A 17121-nucleotide genomic window follows, 5' to 3' on the forward strand; every position below is an offset into this window, starting at 1 on the left:
AACCTTTGGTTCTGCTATTGAAAGTCCTTATGTATCTGAGAGTGTAACCTTCCAAGCCATGATCATTGACAGATCTATGAGTGACAAAATCAAGGAGGCTTCAGTCAGTGTTAGTTCTTGACCTTCCATCTTTAACTTCTGTTTATTTTCTACTTGTCAGTGGATTTTCAGAATAAAAGAAGGAGAGAGAAGGGATATGAGTCATTACATAGGTTGAAAAAATATTATTCTTTTTATAAGAAACACTGAATATTTAATATTACAATTATTGCTTAGACACGTTGCTGGCACTTGTAGGGAAGACTCTGAGCCAAACCATTGCTGGAGTCCTTATTGTGTGGTTATTAATACTGCATGACTGATATGCTCATTACCCCCCAAGCCCTAAGCAACTCATTTCCTATTGAGTCTCCACTTTACTCTTCTCCCCACGGAGACTCCTGTTTCCTGAGATTCAAGCCTGGAGCTGGGAACATATGCTTGGGGACCTCATGGCAGCCCCAAGGGAGATGTTTGGAAGCTCAGATTTGGTGTGGTGGGAAGGGAAGTCCTTCATTAAGCTCATCCTGGCACTCACAGAGGCAAAGAGGAAGACATCTGTCAAAACAGAAAAACAGTGCCTCTCGTTTACAGGAACACAGTTGACAAAGCGTTTGCACCCAAGTCATCTCACCAGGTCTCACGAGAACCTGAGGAGGCAGGCAGGGCAGACAGTACCTTGAGTAAACTGAGGCTGAGAGAGGCAGAGGGACTCTTCCTGAAGCCATCTAGCTAGGGAATAAACTCAGAGTGTCTGAGGCCAGGGCCGATGTGCTTTCTACTTCACCACCCTGTATCTCCAGAGAGTGGAATTTATCCAGACTCAGCATTCCTGTCCAGTTTCCACTCCCTACAGCCATTTCTTTTAAAAACACTGGCAGGAAGCAGTCTTAGTTCTGTGCTTTAAAGACTCAGTCTCTGGTGTCACTGTCTCCAACAAGCTCTCCTTCTGGACTTGTACCTGTTAGCTTGGGTTTAGATGACCCTCCACCGAGCTCTCACACTAACCTTGATCTGAGTTATAGCACTTACTACTTATTTGTTTACATATCACTTGTTTGTTGATTTGTTGGTCTCAGCTACTAAAGTGTGAATCACTCTGGGTCTGGGTCTTATTCATTGTCTTTCTGTGGTGCTCAAACAATACCTAGAATGAAGTTGGTGGGCAATACATTTTTTTTTTTTAAATTGTGGTAAATGTGTATGTAACAAAACATTTGCCATTATAACATTCTTCACATGTATAATTTAGTGACATTAATGTATGCATCAAGTTGTGCAACCATCACCAGTACAATTTGTTTTTAAACCAGTACAATTTGTTTTTTACCAGTACAATTTTAACAGAATGAAATCAAGCCAAATGGTAGAGTGAGAGATTTATCTTAGGCCTCTGGCAAGTCTAATTGCCCTCGTTTGGTCCTTTCTCTCCGTGTGTCTTTAGCCTCTCTCTTCCTGCTCAGCCTGTTTATGTCTCCTACCCCCACCCTCAGAAAAAGATCTGATGCTCCCATTCACTCTGAGGTGTGAGTGATTGAGAAGGTTGAATGCAGGATCCTTCCTTGGGGTGTTTGCATTTTAACAATCAGTTGTTGCTGCAAACTTAGAATTCCCAGGACTAGGAACACTGGAGGCAATTTTTGGTGGTATGTTAGGGGTGTGTTGGTGAGGGAAGGCTGATGTTCCTTTGATGTAGCACTGCAATGTGAAATGGCTGGGTAAGGGGGGCAAAGGACATCTCTGAGATCATCATCTCCCATGTCCATGAGAGCATGCGGGGCATATAGGTACATCTATCAGAATGTGGTGTGTATGTGTACACACATGTGCCCTCTTGAGCTCCTAGAATGAGAAGTAAAAAAAAAAAAAGGGAAGCATATGATCCACACAAAGTCTATTTCTCCCCCAGAAGCAAAGCTATCCAAGGGAGGGCCCCAGAAGGAAGAAGCCTAATATAGTAGGAGCCAGTCACCTCCTTCTTACCTCTCCTCCATCCCTTCTCCATTCTGGCACATCTGGAAAGACCCTCACCAGAGCTTGTGCCTGTCTGGCATTTAGGAAATGATCAAATCAGAACACCAACAAGTCCAATAAACTTCTACAGTATAGAAACATGTGCACAGAGTAGGCTGGAGGAAACGGCTGAACAAAAACTCAAGGCTAGGGTGCTTGGCACCCCATTCATTCACTCTCCAAAATACCATCAAATTTTAATGCCACACCTGTGTGCTCAGATCACTCTACATCCTATGCTTCTACATGCACACATCCTCTCAGTCACAGATAGACTCGTTCATGATTTGTTCAACAACCATTTGGTGTTCTCTGGGTCAGGGTCCCTGGCTGGTGCAAATGGTTACCGTGTTTGGCTGCTAACCAAAAGACTGGCAGTTTGAGTCCATCAGAGGTGCCTTGGAAGACAGTCTTGGTGATCTAATTCTGAAAAATCAGCCATTGAAAACCCTATGGAGCACAGTTCTACTCTGACATACATGGGGCCGCCATGATTCAGAATTGACTCTAGGGTAACTGATGCTGTGTCAGGACTGTGAGGGACACTGGTTGGGGAAGATTGCTCTAAATTGCCCCAGAACTTCATGTGCACCACTTTTTCCAACACTGTTATCAGCTTTGTAGGTTATCAGGGAAGAATCCAAGTTCTAATCATCTCTGTCTCTCTGAAAATATCTCCTGCAACACTTTGCCCATGTTGTTGTTGTGAAGATTTTTGTTTTCTTGATCTTCATCAGTTAAGTGCTTCAAGTTCTCTATACTTTTTAGCATGAATATGGATCTCTTCCAGTCAGTTGGCCAGGAAGCTGGCTTCCAAATTTCTTAGCATAGGTGTGTGAGCACTTCCATTGTTGCATCTGTTTGTTGAATCATCTCAACTGGTATTCCATCAATTCCTGAAGCTTTGGTTTTACCCATGTCTTCAGTGCAATTTAGACTTCTTCCTACAGTACTATTGGTTCTTGATCATATGCTACCTACCGAAATGGTTGAACGTCAGCCAATTCTTTTTGGTACGGTAACTGTGCATTCCTTCCATCTTCTTTTGATGCTTCCTGCATTATTCAGTTTTTTACCTGTAGGTCCTACATACATGTTTCTTGAATGAATGAATGAAAGAAAATAAATTAATTAAGTACGAGATATGACCTCTACTTTCAAGGGATTTGTGGTCTATGGTGAGATAAAATACTTGAAGAAATGACTTCTAATAAGATCCAACTTTATGGTTTTGTTTTTGTGGATTTTGGGTGTAATACAATGTAGAATGAAACACATTCTATATGAGCATATTTAAGGGTAAGCCAAAAAGTATCGCTACTAGGATTCCAGTTCAGATATGCACGGGTTTATTCCAAACAAAAAGTGTTTAAACATGTTTCTGTGATCCGTGGATGGCTGCAGCCAAGTTCTCTCAGTACTACACTTGTCTTAGCTTTGTTAGGGTGCCTTCAAAAAAAAAAAAAAAAAGATACTTTTTGTGCCATGGAAAAATACGATTTTGAAGTCAGGGCTAATATAAAATTTTTAATGAAACTGAAGTGGACATCTTTCCAAATCATTGAAGCTTTGCAACAAGTTCATGGGAATGCTGCCCCAAATAAAGCAACAGTTTTTAGATGGATCAAGCATTTTAAGGAATGTTGGGAAGACTTCAAAAATGAGCCAAGAAAGGGAAGACCACTCAGAAGGTCATAGCAACTGTTCTGGGGAACTCCAAAGGGGTAATCTTGATAGATTTTTCTCAAAGGACACAAGATGATCATGGGGGCTTATCATGAAGAAGTTTTAAGAAAATTGAAAACTGCATTGGTGTTGCCCAATTAGGGTCTGTGCCCTGGAGCAGTCGAGCCAATGAAACATACTCCAAGTCAGAAAGAGTGAGAAAGTTTATTAAGGAGATGTATACATCACCAGGGACCCACAGGTTGTCTCTATGGAGTCCCAAAGGGCAATTTCACATTAGAGGTTACACAGCATCTTACAAGGGTCAGAAGTGTCTTTGTAGTCCCCAGATGGCCTGGCCTGAGGAGTTATTCATTACAACAAGATAGTGACAAAAGACTCTTTATCAGAAATACACAGCAGATACCTGGGCTCTGATTTTCCTGTGGGGGTTGTAAGTCACAGGTGGTCGGGCAGAACAAAACAAAGTTATTTGCATCAGCTTAAAACAAAGAACAAAGTCATTAACATCAGGTCAAAACAAAGTCATTTCACAAAGATTTGTGAAGGAGGAGGCAGACAGAGGAAGGACAAAAACTTATAGGTTCATTATGGCGTTAGTTATGTCAAGCTCTCAGTCGCCCATTTTGAAATAGAAGAAAACATGCTGGGGAGTATTGGGGTCACACTGGTGAGAAAAAGTCAAGAAAGTTTCATGGAGGAATTTTTTTCATCACAACAATGCACCTGCAAGGGCTGTCCTACGGAAATTTCTTTGGGAAACCTTACCCCATCCACCTTACAGCCCTGATTTTGCCCCTTCAGACATCTTTTTGTTCCCAAAACTCAAAGAACATGTAAAAGGAACACAATTTGAGTTGCTCGAGGGTGCCAAAACTGCCATTTTGATGTAGTGTAAATGGAAGAACACAGAATTCTTCACAGAAGGGTTAGAGAGATGGAAACACTGCCTTCAGAAGTATATAGGCATAAATGGAGAATGTGTTAAGAAACGATAAGCTTCACATTTTGATATTTTTGTTTAATAAAGGTTTCTGTGATTTTGTAGCAATACTTTTTTTAATCTTTTTTTTTTTAATTATTGTAATTTAGATGAAGGTTTACAGATGAACTAGCTTCTCATTAAACAATTAGCACACACATTGTTTTGTGACATTGGTTACCAACCCCACGACTTGTCAACACTCTCCGTTCTCAACCTTGGGTTCCCTATTACCAGCTATCCTGTCCCCTCCTGCCTCCTAGTCCTTGATCCTGGGCTGGTGTGGCCCTTTAGTCTCATTTTGCTTTATGGGCCTGTCTAATCTGTGGCTGAAGGGTAAACCTCAGGAGTGACTTCATTATTGAGCTAAAAGGGTGTCCGGAGGCTATACTCTCATGGTTTCTCCAGTCTCTGTCAGGCCAGTAAGTCTGGTCGTTTTTTTGTGAGCTAGAAATTTGCTCTACATTTTTCTCCAGCTCCGTCTGGGGCTCTCTTTTGTGATCCTGTCAGAGTAGTTAGTGGTGGTAGCTGGGCACCATCTAGTTGTGCTGGGCTCAGTCTGGTGGAGGCTGTGGTAGTTGTGGTCCATTAGACCTTTGGACTTATCTTTCCCTTGTGTCTTTGGTTTTCTTCATTCTCCCTTGCTCTGGATGGGGTGAGACCAGTAGAGTATCTTAGACGGCTGCTAACAAGCTTTTAAGACCCCAGATGTGTGGCAATACTTTTTGACTTACTCTCAGCTTTAGATGCAAACAATTATTGAGTATCTGCAATTTGTCAGATACTTTCTACGCATTTCTGAATTATTGTCTCTTTGCATCTTTACAATAATTTTCTTATTCAGAGACAAATATAGTTGAATGATAATAGGGGGTATTGTTTATCAAGTGCTTGCTCTGTGCCAAGCAAAGTGCTAAGCTCTTTCCATGAATGATCTCATTCAATCCCCAAAACAAGCCTGTGAAATGTTGTTTTTTGTTAGTTGCCATCTATTTGATTCTGACTCATGGTGACCTTATGTTACAGAGTAGAACTGCCACATAGGGTTTCCATGGCTGTACTCTTAATGGAAGTAGATCACCAGGCCTTTTTCTTCCTCCATACCACTGAGTGGGTTAGAACTGCCAACCTAAAGTTAGCAGTCAAGCTCAAACCATTTGTACCACCTAGGGACTTTTGAGGAAATGCTGTTGGTGTAGCTGTTAAGAGCTACTGCTGCTGACCAAAAGGTTGGTAGTTCGAATCCACCAGGCACTCCTTGGAAACTCTATGGGGCAGTTCTACTCTGTCCTACAGGGTCCCTATGAGTCAGAATTGACTCTATGGCAATGACACAGAGAGAAAGGGACTTTTGAAATAAGTAGTATTATTTTCATATTTTAGAGATGAAGAAACAAAGGCTAAGGGAGAGTAAACAACTTGTCTAAGAGAGACAGTGTTAATTACTGGCCAGTCTGGGACTTGAACCCCATCTATTTGATACCAGTATCTGGGCTTTTAGACAAGTTGTGTGGGATGTGTTTGGGATCTGGAAGCACATCCTGTGCTTGGCTCCTGTCCATCCCTTTCTAGCTATGTGATCTTGGGTACCTCCTCCCCTCTGAGCTTCAATTCCCTAATTTAAAAATGGTCATAGTAATCACTAGGTCACAAGGTTGTTGTGAAGGTTAAATGAGATAATACTTGCACATGCATGGCACATAATGATAGTCAGTGTAGCCAGGAGCTGCTTAGCCATTATCAAACAAAAACCTTAGGTGACAGTACTGGGTGTGGCTCAATTAGCAGCTGCTCTGACCAGGCAGAACCTGCTCTCTCCTGTCCGTTGATTGTAGTCAAAGTGTGGGTGTGGTTCAAGCCAGCCAAACCCAGTTTCTAGCCTACATGCCAAAGAAAAAAATGCAATTTTTCTTACTGCGCCTATATGCCATGATGAGCGATATAGTCCATAATAATTTGCATGTACTTCCTCCTGAGAGACTGGTATAGAATGTTCTGCCTCCCTTTGTTCAAGAAGCTTCATTTGAGGTATACGCCTTCTTGCTCCTTGCCTGCATGATTGCATAAACATTCTTCCTCCCTTCTCACCTTGTGTCTTTATTGACAAAGAGCTACACTGAGCAGGATCTGCTTTGGGTAACAATAATAGGTGCCAGTGCGTGTTTGTTCTCCTTTATTTTAAAAACACAGTAACTTAAAAAGAATGACCCAGCAAATAATCACTTGTCCTTCAAACCTGCCCTTTTGGATCTCCCTCCTCCCCAGCCAGATTCTAATGCTTTTTCAGCCAATTTCAGATATTAGAACAGTTATATTTCAGGTATTAAAAAAGCCAGGTGGATTTAAATCAATACTTTCATTTTACATCCAATTTAATCTTTTTTCTTTCTTGCCAATTCAGGCTCTACCTGAGCATAGAAACTTGCAGTGGGGTGGTTGCTTACTTCTTCACGCTTCTTATTTCATCCCATCCTCACTTACTGGCTACTGCCTCTGGCTCCTTTAGGGCTAGAGTGGTAGGAAAAAGGAAATATCTGATTTTACTTGATTGGTGCTGCTAGAAAAGGACATTGCTAGAAAAGGACATCATGTTTGGTAAACTAGAGGGCCAGCAAAAATGAGGGGAACCTTCTTTGAGATGGACTGACACAATAGCAACAACAATGGACTCAGACATACCAATGATCATGAAGATGGCACAGGACCAGGCAATGTTTCATTCTGCTATATATAAAGTCGTCATTAGCAACTAACGACAACAACAAAAGTCTTTTTCAGGGTGGTGGAAGTGTAGTTTCTGGTCTTGCCCAGTGAATGGATTTGGGGTTCTAGGCTTCTTAAAGCCCTTGCTGTCAAGCCGACTCAAAGTGACCCAGTGTGACAAAGTAGAATTGTCCTACAGTGTTTCCAAGACTGTAAACGTTTATGGAAGCAGATTGCCACATCTTTCTTCCACACAGTGGCTGGTGGGTTAGGACCAACAACCTTTCCATTAGCAACTGAGCACTTAACCACTGAGCCACCAAGGCACCTTAAATAATACAGAGTTTTAAATACCCTCCTGTCTTTATACTTATTCCTCATACTTGCCTTTTGCGATATCTGGTGGCTGCCATTTCTTGAATGTTTTTGTGGTTTTGTAGTATTTTCTTAGCTTGATTTCCTCCGAAAACAGCCTTTATGTACTATATTTTATTAGGCACAATCCAAGGAATCCAGAAGTTAGGGAAAATGGAAGTAAGGCAGGGAAGGAGGGAGAGCCAATACAAAACAAAAATGCGTTACTGTGCTTGCCACCACTTGGTTCACGAGCCAAATAATTGCTCAATCTTGCAGAACAACTTTCAAATATGAATGATGGCACTTTGGTACAATCCGAGGGGAGGAAGAAAGAATAATTTATTCCTTAGTCTCTTGACCCTACTGGTCAAAGATTAATCCTATAGGGAGTTAGCTCCCCTGCAGTCATGATGAGCACTGAGGAAGCCCCGTAGAATGGTTGGGGAAGCTCTAGGGAAACAGGTTTGAGATGTGCAGTGCAGACATGAGATGAGGTACTCTTTGGTTTTATTACCATGAATTTTCTTTGAGTTCATGCACAGCTGGTCATGGTGTACTGGCTGATGAATAAATAAATGTGACCAAAGGCAAGACCAAGGAAAAAGTACAAAAGAGGTATTTGATATAATTATGGGAGTCAGCTTATTTCTCATTTGCTTCCTCACTACTGGAATTTTGGGTTCTCTGCTCTGCTAAATCAGCTGCCTCTGTTCCATTTGCTTTCTAGGTTCTAAAATTACATTGCCGTTTTTCATTTGCTGAGGGCTCCACTCCCACTTTTTTTTGTCCATTAGATTTATACTTTTGAAGTATTTTTCCATCACTTTATTGGAATTTGGGGAGGAAATGGATATAAACTTGAATGTTTATTCTGTTGTGTTGAGCTGAAAGTTCTATTTATTAGTTCTGTTTATGAATCAATATCCATAACTGCCTATGTGGAATGATTATGGATACCTCAGACTACTCTGCCCATCCCACCATTCATTTTGATGTGTAGTTTCACAATTGTTCCATTTTGTCCCTGGTTTGAAAGTACTCCCTTCTATCTGTGTGTGGTGGAGTTCATCATCGAGCTTTCTTGGTCACCTTCTTCATTAGAAAGGGACGGATCTCTTTCAGCGGTCACGGTTTGAGAAATTGGAGGAGGAAAATCTAGAGGCAATACACCAATAAGGAATTTTTTGTATAGACTAGGACCAAATTAAAATGGCTTTAATTAGGACAGTGATAAAAAGAATGGGGGGGGGGAGGGGACTGCGAGGAAAAGAAATTTGAAAGGCATTGCATAGAATACATCTGTAGGCTTTGTCGTTGTTAGGTGCTGTTGAGTCAGTTCCGACTCATAGTGACCCCATGCACCACAGAACAAAACATTGCCCAGTCTTGAGCCATCCTTACAATCGTTGTTATGCTTGAGCTCATTGTTGCAGCCACTGTGTCAATCCACGTCTTTGAGGGTCTTCCTCTTTTCTGCTGACCCTGTACTCTGCAAAGCATGATGTCCTTCTCCAGGGACTGATCTCTTCTGACAACATGTCCAAAGTATGTAAGACCCAGTCTCACCATCCTTGCCTCTAAGGAGCATTCTGGTTGTACTACTTCTAAGACAGATTTGTTCATTCTTTTGGCAGTCCATGGTATATTCAATATTCTTCACCAACATCACAATTCAAAGGCGTCAATTCTCCTTCGGTCTTCCTTATTCATTGTCCACCTTTCACATGCATATGATGTGATTGAAAATACCATGGCTTAGGTCAGGAGCACCTTAGTCTTCAAGGTGACATCTTTGCTCTTCAACACTTTAAAGAGGTCCTTTGCAGCATTTACCCAATGCAATGCTTCTTTTGATCTCTTGACTGCTGCTTCCATGGCTGTTGATTGTGGACCCAAGTAAAATGAAATCCTTGACAACTTCAATCTTTTCTCCGTTTATCATGATGTTGCTCATCGGTCCAGTTGTGAGGACTTTTGTTTTCTTTATGTTGAGAAGAAATCCATACTGAAGGCTGTGGTCTTTGATCTTCATTAGCAAGTACGTCAAGCCCTCTTCACTTTCAGCAAGAAAGGTTATGTCTTCTGCATAATGCAGGTTGTAAACGAGTCTTCCTCCAACCCTGATGCCCCATTCTTCTTTATGTAGTCCAGGTTCTAGTATTATTTGCTCAGCTTACAGATTGAATAGGTATGGTGAAAGAATACAACTCTGACGCACACCTTTCCTGACTTTAAACCAATCAATATGCGCTGTTCTCTCTGAACAACCACCTCTTGATCTATGTAAATGTTCTTCATGAGCACAATTAAGTGTTCTGGAATTCCCATTCTTTGCAGTGTTATCCATAGTTTGTTATGATCCACACGGTTGAATGCCTTTGCATAGTCAATAAAACACAGGTAAACATCCTTCTGGTATTCTCTGTTTTTAGCCAGGATCCATCTGACATCAGCAATGATATCCCTGGTTCCATGTGCTCTTCTGAAACCAGCCTGAATTTCTGGCAGTTCTCTGTCAATATACTGCTGCAGCCATTTTGAATGATCTTCAGCAAAATTTTGCTTGCGTGTGATATTAATGATATTGTTCTATAATTTCCACATTCGGTTGGATCACCTTTCTTGGGAATAGGCATAAATATGGATCTCTTCCAGTCAGTAGGCCAGGAAGCTGTCTTCCATATTTCTTGGCATAGATGAGGGAGCACCTCTACCGCTGCATCTGTTTGTTGAAACATTTCAATTGATATTCCATCAGTTCCTGGAGCCTTGTTTTTCACCAATGCCTTCAGAGCAGCTTGGACTTCTTCCTTTAGTACCATGGGTTCCTGATCATATGCCACCTCTTGAAATGGTTGAACATTGACTAATTCTTTTTGGTATAATGACTCTGTGTATTCCTTCCATCTTCTTTTGATGCTTCCTATGTTGTTTAATATTTTCGCCATGGAATCCTTCACTATTGCAACTGAAGGCTTGAATTTTTTCTTCAGTTCTTTCAGCTTGAGACACACTGAGCGTGTTCTTCCCTTTTGGTTTTCCAGCTCCAGCTCTTTGCACATGTCATTCTAATACTTTACTTTGTCTTCTTGAGCCACCCTTTGAAATCTTCTGTTCAGTTCTTTTACGTCATCAATTCTTTCTTTTGCTTTAGCTGCTCGACGTTTGAAAGCAAGTTTCAGAGTCTTCTCTGACATCCATCTTGGTCTTTTCTTTCTTTCCTATGTTTTCAATGACCTCTTGCTTTCTTCATGTATGATGTCCTTGATGTCATTCCAGAACTCATCTGACTTTCGGTCACTAGTGTTCAACGCGTCAAATCTATTCTTGAGATGGTCTCTAAATTCAGGTGGGATGTACTCGGTCATATTTTGGCTCTTGCGGACTTGCTCTGATTTTCTTCAGTTTCAGCTTGAACTTGCATATGAGCAATTGATGGTCTGTTCCACAGTCGGCCCCTGACCTTGTTCTGACTGATGATACTGAGCTTTTCCATCATCTCTTTCCACAGATGTAGTCAATTTGATTTCTGCGTGTTCCATCTGGCAAGGTCCATGTGTATAGTCCCTGTTTATGTTGGTGAAAGAAGGTATTTGCAATGAAGAAGTCGTTGGTCTTGCAAAATTTTATCATTCAATCTCTGGCATTGTTTCTATCACCAAGGCCACATTTTCCAACTACTGATCCTTCCTCTTTGTTTCCAACTTCTGCATTCCAATCACCAGTAATTATCAGTGCATCTTGCTTGCATGTTTGATCAATTTCAGACTGCAGCAGCTGATAAAAATCTTCTATTTCTTCACCTTTGGCCCTAGTGGTTGGTGTGTAAATTTGAATAATAGCCGTATTACTGGTCTTCCTTGTAGGCCTGTGGATATTGTCCTATCACTGACACTGTTGTACTTCAGGATAGATGTTGACATGTTCTTTTTGACAATGAATGCAACGCCATTCCTTTTCAAGTTGTCATTCCCAGCATAGTAGACTATATGATTGTCCTACTCAAAATGGCCAATACCAGTCCATTTCAGCTCACTAATGTCTAGGATATCAATGTTTATGTGTTCCATTTCATTTTTGACGATTTCCAATTTTCCTGGTTTCATACTTTGTACTTTCCAGGTTCCGATTATTAATAGATGTTTGCAGCTGTTTCTTCGCAATTTGAGTCGTGCCACATCAGCAAATGAAGGTCCCGAGAGCTTTATTCCATCCATGTCATTAAGGTCGACTCTACTTTGAGGAGACAGCTCTTCCCCAGTCGTCTTTTGAGTGCCTTCCAACCTGGGGGCTCATCTTCCAGCACTATATCAGACAATGTTGTGCTGCTATTCATAAAGTTTTCACTGGCTAATGCCTTTCAGAAGTAGACTGCCGGGTCCTTCTTCCTAGTCTGTGTTAGTCTGGAAGCTCAGCTGAAACCTGTCCTCCATGGGTGACCCTGCTGGTATCTGAATACTGGCGGCATAGCTTCTAGCATCACAGCAACAGTAAGTCTCCACAGTACGACAAACTGACAGACGAGTGGGGGTCTGTAGGCTTTGCAACTGACTAAATGTGTGAAACATGAAGAATGATTTGGCTGCCTTAAACACGGATGAGTGGGAAAATGTGGAATATTAATGGAAATGGGAAAATCAGAAGTTGGAACTATTTGGGAGAAAGAAAAATGCTGATGGAACATCTGAATTGGCTTTGTAGATGCTGCTGACTTCGACATTGAGGTAGGGTGGAAACTCTCCCAAGTAAATATTGAATCAAGAGGTACCCCTGGCATACACAAATGGTAATTGTACTTATCAGTAGCATTTACTGATTACAAAGGAGTATTTATATATCTGTGTCATGACCCTCATGACAACTCTCTGAAGTATTGAGAAGCTGTGTCATTATACCCACCTTACAGGTGGGTCAACTGAGGCTCAGGGATGCTAAATATCACAGTCAGAACTCAAACCCACACCTTTGGCTCCTCTTTCAGGGCTGTTTCAGTTTTGTCATACACACACTGCTGATACATGTACATGCGCCCAGGTGCATAGGTGAGCACACCCAAGCTTGCACATACAGAAATGCACACAAAGGCACAGATTATAAAACTGGCGGTTTTAACAATTTATTTCATTGTGGGTCCTCCAAAAACCCATGTCTCTTAGGCTGTCAGACTGCATGAACTGCAGGAGAAGGAGGGGAAAAAAATCAAAGAATCTCCTTGACAGCTCCCATTAAGTGAAATACGATGTGAAACAGAACGAAATAAAATTGGGAATGAGATGACAAGGTTTTTCTATCTGACGGAAAACGTTTGAAAGCCATTGGCCTGAATGCCTCTCATTTATCACCTACCTCAGCTGGTGCAGACCCTCTCTGTGGATCCCTTTCTTACACTTGCCTGGGAGAAAATCTTTTTAGAAAAGGGATGCCCCTACCAAGTCAGTTCAGAAGCTCAGCTTATGTCATGGACGGCCTTCAGGTCTCCTCAATCTACTAGTCTTCCAACTTCTAGCACAAAACTCCCATTCCAGGATGGCCCCATTCCCAGTGTCTCCTCTTCCCAACCTCTAATCTAATATAGCACTCACATTCAAGGAGCAGCTCTACATTCTCAGCTTTTATTTTCTCATTGTCAGCAAGTCGCTCCATTCTAGAGCAGTCACTAAATCAACAGTGTCCCATTCCTTGGATCACACTTCATTAACAGGTCATCCCATATACCAAACTTGTTTCTCCCTCTCCTACTCTAGGCTCCCATTTTCAGGATAGTCCCCCATTCTCAGAATCTAATATCCAGTTCAAGGTGCATTAGTAGAGGTTTCTCTGACCACTCTCCCAGACCCCTGTCTACAAGGCGTCCTGAGGCCATCTTGAGCCCAGCCTGGTTTGTGGAGGCCTCAGTGGGTTTTCTGATCACTACAACCTCTCTCTCCCAAACGAATCTCTTCCCTTTCCCATCATACTTCACCCCCTGGGTGAATGAGAACCATGAGCAGTTTTCAAGGCCTAGGGTACAAGGGGAGTCCCTGGATGGTGGAAAAAGTTAAAGTGCTTGGCTGCTAACCAAAAATTGATGGCTTGAGTCTACCCAGAGTCAACTTGGAAGAAAGGCCTGGTGATCTGCTTCTGAAAATTGCCCATTGAAAACTCTGTGGAGCGCAGGTTCCACTCTGATACACATGGGGTTGCCATGAGTCAGAATGACTAGAAGGCAACTTACTACCGGTTAGGGTAAAAGAAGGAATATGGTCACTAAGAATTAAAACAGGTCCCAGTAAATCAGCTCATGCCTCAAATTTTTAAGCTATTTTTCTAAAGGCTTATTTCAATCTGAGCCTGAATAAAGACTTAACCCTGACTCCTCTGGCTTTTTTACCCCTACCCACTGTGGTAGGGACAGGAGACATGACGATGTCCACCTAGGGCCAGATATTAGAATAAACTTCCTGCCTCCAGCCTCACCTCTTTAATCTATGCTTTTCATATCAATTCCAATCATCCTTCTTGAGTACCACTTTTTTCCATTAACTGCCAGCTCAGAATCCACAATGGCTCATTGTGATCCCTCCTTATAGACCCTTCTCCATGGATTTTAAAGCTGCTATCACAAAACAGCCACTCTTCTCTCCCTCATTGTAACTACCCTGCTGCACTTAACATCAGAAGAATTAGCTATTAATCTCATCTATTTTGTGCGCTAGTTATGACTTTGGAAAAGACCCTGTATTCTCTCCTAAATTGGGGTGGGGGAGGGTATAACTCTTGTCTTTGAGGGTTGTGAGGAAGTTCAGCTGAGAGAATGTATGTGAAAGAGCTCAGTACATGGTGCCCGGTAAAATGTTTGCTTTCTTCTCACCCTTACTCTCTCTGTTCTCTGTGCCAGCTCTGCCTAGGCCAATGGGTTCCCTATCTCCAACATGTGGTTTGCTCTCCTCTGGGTTCATGCCTCCTTATCAAGAAAGAGTAACCCACTCAGACCACCTCAAGACAAAAGAAGGGCTTAGAGGAAGGATACAAAAGTGTCTCCTGGGCCCTGGGAGCATAAGAAGAAGGGTGGTAGGGGACCTGGAGAGGCAGTCACAGCACTCCCTCCCTCCTTCTGTCTGGGCTGCATGGTGTGTGCCTCTTCTCTCAGCTTCTGCTCTGCTGCCCCCATTGCTCCTTGCAGGCTGACTTTCTTGGCACCATATGCATATGGCATAAAATGGTCCCCAGCCCTGCTCCATGTGCTCCCTAAAACCCACTAACTAATGCCTGGGTTACAAATCTAAACCTGTGGGAGAGACACTCTATCTAACTGATACTACACGCTGAGTTTTCCTCCTGTCTCTCTAACCTCTCTTTCATTCCTTTGCAGGTTTATCCTTCTTCACCCTCTTTTGTTCTCACTCTGTACTTCTTAGGTAACTTCATCCAATCTCATGGCTTCAGTAACCACACTGATGATTCTCAAATCTATAAACCATCCCAGACCTCTTTTCTGAACTCAAAACCCACAAATCCAGTGACCTACTTGATTGCTCCATTTTTTTTTTTTAATCTTAAAGGCATCTCTGATATCATAGTTTCAAAACAAAACTCTTGCTCTTACCACCCATCCCCACTCCCGCCACCTAATTTTAGGTACTTTTCTAGTGTTCAACATGTTATTATTGATCTAGGAGTGAGGTCTTTTTATTGTCCATTTCCTGTATCCAGTCCATCATTAAATCCTGTAGATTTTACTTCCTAAATGTCTCCTGAATCAGTCCTCTTCTTTCCATCTTCCTCGACATCTCTCGAGTTCAGAGTACCTTCAACTCTTGCCCAGTCTACTACCAGAGCTTCTTAACTGATCTCCCCAGAGCCACTTTTAACCCATCTCTAATCCATTCTGTATATTGGGCCATTGTCACTGAGTTGGTTCCAACTCATAATGATCCTATAGGACAGAGTAGAACTGCCCCATAGGGTTTCCAAGGCTATAATCTTCGCGCAAGCAGACTGCCTCATCTTTTTCCTGCAGAGCAGCTGGGGGGTTAGAACCACTGACCTTTAGGTTAGCAGCCAAGTGCTTAACCACTGTGCCACCAGGGCTCCTTTACTGGGCCAGAAGTAACTTAAAAAAAAAAAGTAAACCAAAGTTCTTGACATCTTGCCTTTTCTGTCCTGCCTTCATCTTTTGGCCATTCTCGTTTTTGCCCTCTCCATTCTTGTCACGCTGGCCTCTTTCATTTGGGACCACTGAGGGCAAAACCAGAGGAAAAGAAATTTCTGGATGACCTCCCGTGAAGACGTACTGTTAAACTACCAGTCCCGGTAATTTGTACTGGCTTCCTCTCTCCTCCTGCCTCTCTCCTCAGCCCTGCATTCAGTGAATTAGAAGTGGCTCCCTCTCTCCAATATAGGACCTCTACCCGGTAAGCTATACCTTCCCACCCCACCATCTTTAAGTCTCACTTACCGTTCTTATCTCAACTAAAATACCACTTCTCAGGGAAGACTTTCTTGATCCCCTCAACTTTGTTAGGTCAACCTTGTCAAGCACTCTCAGTGTCCTGCCCCATAGTTGTCATCTACAGCACTCAATTATCACAGTTGGATTTTACAATTTTATCAACATTTGATTAATATGATTCTCCACTAGAATGTACTTTAGATGGAAAGAGACCATAGCTATTATTGTTTGCTATTATATCCTCATTGTCTAGCACTGCAGCCTGCATTACTAGAAATTCGATAACAATTTGTTGCACGCATGAATGATTCAGCTTGGATTGGGTCCATGCCTGGCCCCATCACCTGAAGCTATGGAGGCTAAAGTCTAAGGGGAGTTACACCGAGTCCACCACTTCACCAGGGGCACCAGGTACTGACAAGACCTGGGAAGATACTCTATAAATCATGCATGTTGAGGTCTTAAAGTTATAGAAGTCTGTGGTATCTCTCTAGATTTTCAAGATGCATGAAACAGCTAATATGCAAATAAAGAGGACAGGATGGAAACTGGACTATAAGAAAAGGGCCCATCATTCTTTGTCCATTGTTACAAAGGGGGTTCACTCACTCATTCAACAAATATTTGTTGAATGCCTATTATAGCCTGGCATATAGTAGAAATCTGCAGCAAGGAGGACCTATGTAGGAGCTGCTTAGTATAATCCTGCTTCCACATTAATCCTGGATCTGTCAAGGTTTCCCCATTTGTCAGCCTGACAGTAAAAAAAAAAAATCTTCTTCCTTGGGTATAAACTCATTTTATTCTCGCCCCTGAGGGCCACCAGCTTCTATCGAATAAACTTTCCTGAATCCAATAAATAAAGTCTTGTTGCACCTCCAAGTCCCTGCATTCTCAGCAGCAGAGACAA

This window comes from Elephas maximus, chromosome 3 (genome assembly GCF_024166365.1).
Source record: "Elephas maximus indicus isolate mEleMax1 chromosome 3, mEleMax1 primary haplotype, whole genome shotgun sequence".
NCBI classification, from domain to species: Eukaryota; Metazoa; Chordata; class Mammalia; order Proboscidea; family Elephantidae; genus Elephas; species Elephas maximus.